This window comes from Pimephales promelas, chromosome 4 (genome assembly GCF_988280905.1).
Source record: "Pimephales promelas chromosome 4, fPimPro1.hap1.1, whole genome shotgun sequence".
NCBI classification, from domain to species: domain Eukaryota; kingdom Metazoa; phylum Chordata; class Actinopteri; order Cypriniformes; family Leuciscidae; genus Pimephales; species Pimephales promelas.
The window spans coordinates 18,354,035-18,358,571 of record NC_142772.1 but is presented as its reverse complement, the minus strand read 5'-3'; positions in this window follow the sequence as shown (position 1 = coordinate 18,358,571).

Sequence of the window (4,537 nt, the reverse complement as noted above, 5' to 3'; positions counted from 1 at the left end):
TCCCAGTGTAACAGAGGCCAGCTAGTAGTTGCTGTGTAAGTAAACCTCACTCCCCGATCTCAATAGGCGCTCTAGCGACAGACGCTAGAGGCTGCAGTCTTTAGCCTCCTTGCTAGAGCGTCCGACTCTCACGCCGGAGACCCGGGTTCGAGGCCCGCTCGGAGCGGGGCGAGTAGGACCCGGGTGTGAGGGGTTACACCAGCACTGGACCTTGGGACAGAAACCAAGCTTTCTTCCACATAGATAGGGAACAAAGGCATCTGCGCATAACCCTGATCGTGCGGAACGGGTTTCCCCTCGGGGAGAACCCTTTGGTTGCAACCCAGCGGCTGTTAAACCCAGACTCCCTGTCTAGTGGAGGAATTTGTTCTAGGCTCTTTTGCCAGCAGGGAGTTTACTTCCTGTTCCAATACGCGACCCTGCACTGGGTCAACTACAGTCCAGACCACCCCGTTGAATCTGGGTTGGTGGAAACTGAACTGCAGCCTGTACCCATTCTGAATGGTGCGCAGGGCCCACGGTGAAATATTCGTCAGATTTTTCCATGCATTGACATATTTTACCAAAGGGAACCAGGCTCTTGAGCCTGGCTTTGGGTATTAATCAGGATTCGTTCACGACCCCCTGAAGCGGATTTCCAGCAGGGCTGAACCGAAAATGATTCACGACGGGCGAACGTAATTGCTGCCTGGGCGCAAGCCTGTAGGGTGGACAGTGCAGTTTGCGTTCGCTGGAAACCGATTCGTCCCGAAACGTTTTTTTAACGGCAGGAGAGCAACATCAATTTCCTCGCAGAGAACCTAGGCTGGCTATGACCTCTTTGAGGAAGCCTTCTTAGCCTGCAGGACGACCCTTATGTCGCCCTCTTTAGGCTGAGGCTTCGCCTTGCCATCTATACCCCCAAGCTCCTTGAGGAGGGGCTCTAGAAGCGGTACTCTTTTACCAAACAATACTGTTTTAATATTATTACAGTCTCGTAATCTACATGCTGCCTCGGCAAATGCGAGAATCAAGCCGTAACAATATATTTGGCTTTCATCCCTCGAGAAGAAAGTCAACAGGTGTGAGGCTGAAACATCCGACAGCGCACGGTTTATTTTGTAGGCCTACACGTCGAGATATTTCTCAATGAACACTGCCAGCACCCTCAGGAGCTGACTGTGAATGCCTCGCACAAAAGAGTATTATTTCCCAGATACCTTGAAAAGTGACAATTTTAACATGCTATATAAAAATTATCTAAGGGTATTTTGACCTAAAACTGTCTGGTTTAGAGTCATTGAATGGTGTACTTTAGCTGCACTTGGTGAGAGAGAGTACCAGATAGCAAACTGACATTGAATCAACGTGGAAATATGACATAGAAACAACGTTGATCTGACATTGTTTTGCTCATCGAATTAACGTTGAACCAACGTCAGACGCGTCATTCTTTCAAAACTAACGGAAAATCAACTTGAAATCAACGCGTTGTTTCAACGTTATGAAAGCAAACCAATTTTCGATTTTCATTAAGCTTTGAAGAATGCCGCGTCTGACGTTGGTTCAACGTTAATTCGATGAGCAAAATCAATGTTGTTTCAATGTCATGAGAGACGTCGTTTCCACGTTAATTCAATGTCAGTTTGCTGTCTGGGGTTAGTAGGATAAAAAATTTTAGGAAATAGTGATCAAAAATAGGGCTACTTTTTCAAAAAGAAATACATTTGAATACATTTCAGGTCAAAACTTGTGAATAACCAATTACCTCCTGTCTTTGTGCTGCAAGTGATAAAGATACGCTATGTGCCATGTGTTGTGAGCAGCAGGAGACAAGAAAGCCTGAAGGGCAGCCAGATCCTCCCCTTTTCACTGTGCTCTCTGCTGAGGTCTCCATCAGCTGTACACTGCCAGTTAACATAAAGAGATCTATTAGTCAGATTTGTCGGCCCGAAGAGCTGTTTCCAATTACGAAACATTTTGTGTGTACCTCCAACCAGTGCCTATTGTTGATGATTAAAAAACAAACAAAAAAAAACAAACAAAAAAAAACCACTGGATATGACCGCAGACTGGACTGCACATCATTTAAGCCTTTCAGATCTTTCTGTTTTGAAGATGTTCCCCTTAAACAGATCTTGTTTCACTTCCTTAGCAGAAATGAAAATATGATACAGCATGGTCATGCCAGGAAAATTAGCAGAAAGAGCCAGTAATGGCCAACAGCGCAGATAATTGATTCTCTAGCAGACTCTAGTGGTTACATATGTTATTGCTATATTTCTAAACAAACGAGAAGCATGGATCCCTCATCGCCATCACGACCGGCCAACACTTGGTGCTTCAGACAAAATGACTACCACATGTGAATGTTCTGATATCAGCAAAACCTCCTGACGCTGCCTCTGTCAGCTCCAAAACATGGCATTGCCTAGAGAGGAAATCAGACGCTGAAAACTCTAAAACTATTTTTTAAACCAAAATGCATAACTACTCAAGGTAATGCAGGACAGTCCAGCTCCCTCAGTGACTGACAACTTGCTTTAGTGGGACTGGCAGGGAGTGAGACGAAATCTGCCAAGTACAACACAGAACCTGGGCCTGTTTATGGACATAACGAGCACAGCGGGGAGGCAGCAGCTGCCCGCTCCAGAGGCTCTCTGAGGCTAATAGAGCCGATCCTTTCCATTCACAGCAACTGCATGAGAGAGCCTGGGGTGACTGTACAAAAACAGTTAAAAGAGTATTGATGAAGCAGAAATTAAGCTTTAAATGACCAGGCTCCTAATGTAACTTAGTACATTTTAGATTAGATTGTTTATTGTCAATGGACAAACAACAGATTTATAGACTTGCTAACATATACATTAATGAATAGTTAAAAGTGCATATTACAAGCAAAGGCCATATTGCGCTTTACAATATAAATTGTTCATAAATCTTAATGTGCATGTTTTGATACATATAGAGTTCTCCAGATGGAAACATTTAAAGGTAATGGGAAGGGTGATGTGTCCTTCAGAATGTTATGTGTTTTTCTGCCCGCAACGGGAGGTAAATATGTCGTCCATGCAGATAGCTGTTGGTTTGTGATGTTCTGCGCAGTATTTATGACAATCTGCAGGGCACGTTTAGCTGCAGAGCTGCCTCCATACCACACCAGCATGCCATGTGTGAGGACACTCTCAATGGAGCAGTGGTAGAATGACACCAATAGTCATTGTGCAGGCTTACGTTCCTGAGCGTTCTTAAGAAGTGCAACCGCTTTTAAGAATTATTGACTAGCGCTATGATGTTTATCGTTCATGAGAGGTCCTCTGAGATGTGTTTGCTCAGAAATGTAAAGCTGGACACTCTCTCCACCATTTCCCCGTTGATGTGCAATGGTGTGTGAACATCCTGTTTCTTTCTAATATAAATAATGAGTGATTTTGTTTTCTTGATAATTAGTCAGATTATTCTCTGTGCACCACACCATCAGCATCTGTTCCTCCTCTCTGTAGGCAGACCCATTACCTCTGGTGAACTGTTTGGGCCCCCATGGTCTTGAAAAACAGGGTACTGTATATGAGGAAGCCTGATATATATATATATATATATATATATATATATATATATATATATATATATATATGGTTTATTTTTTTTATTTTTTTTTTTTTCATGAAGAATTTGTTTGCAAAAAACATCCTTATGCTTAATCCTTATCCATCACAGCCTATACTGAAAAAGACATATGTGCAGTATAGGGCCTTTAAATAATTGTGTTGTCAATGAGGGACAAAAACCACTGCTAGATACTATCATAGATATCTATATAAACGCTAGATGTCTTACGGCGGAGTCTTTATTGTCATCACCGGCGGCCATCTTGTCACAGGCAGGCCTTCTGGCGGACTCTGTGGTATCTGATGTAAGATGAGCGATCAAAACGAACACAAATACTCTTGTCTCGTTGAAATCTTGACAAACGGTTTGGTTTCTTACAAATGTTATCAGCGTGGCTATAATTCTGGATGATTATTTATTTATACACTTATTATTCATAAGTCGTGTCATAACTACATCTCTGCCGCTTATAACAAACCAGACCGTTTGAAAATCGGTAGAAAATTGAGCAAGTTACGGTTATTTAAAAACTACATGCACCATTAAAACAATGTTACAAGTGAGCAAGCTGCCTGGGACAAGATGGCCGCCAGGTGCTGACGTCGACGTCCATTGGCCAGCAGTGCGGACGAGATATCTAGCCTTTATTTAGATATCTATGGATACTATTACTATGTGCCAACAATTAACCCAATCTTAGAGAAAAAATCAACAAAAACAAAGTTTGTTTTTGAGGGCAGAAAAAAAAAAAAAAACTTCTGAGCAATACAATTTTCATCTGCGTTTCATTAAAGCAATTAAAAGTGTCTGTAATTGTACATGATGCTTTTTTTTTTTTTTTTGGTTCAAATAAAGTAGCAATTATATAACTTTTTTTCCGATTTGTTGCTGCCAAAGGCCTTCATGAAGCTTTCTACTTTTCAATGTGGAAAAAAGTGGGATAGCAAAA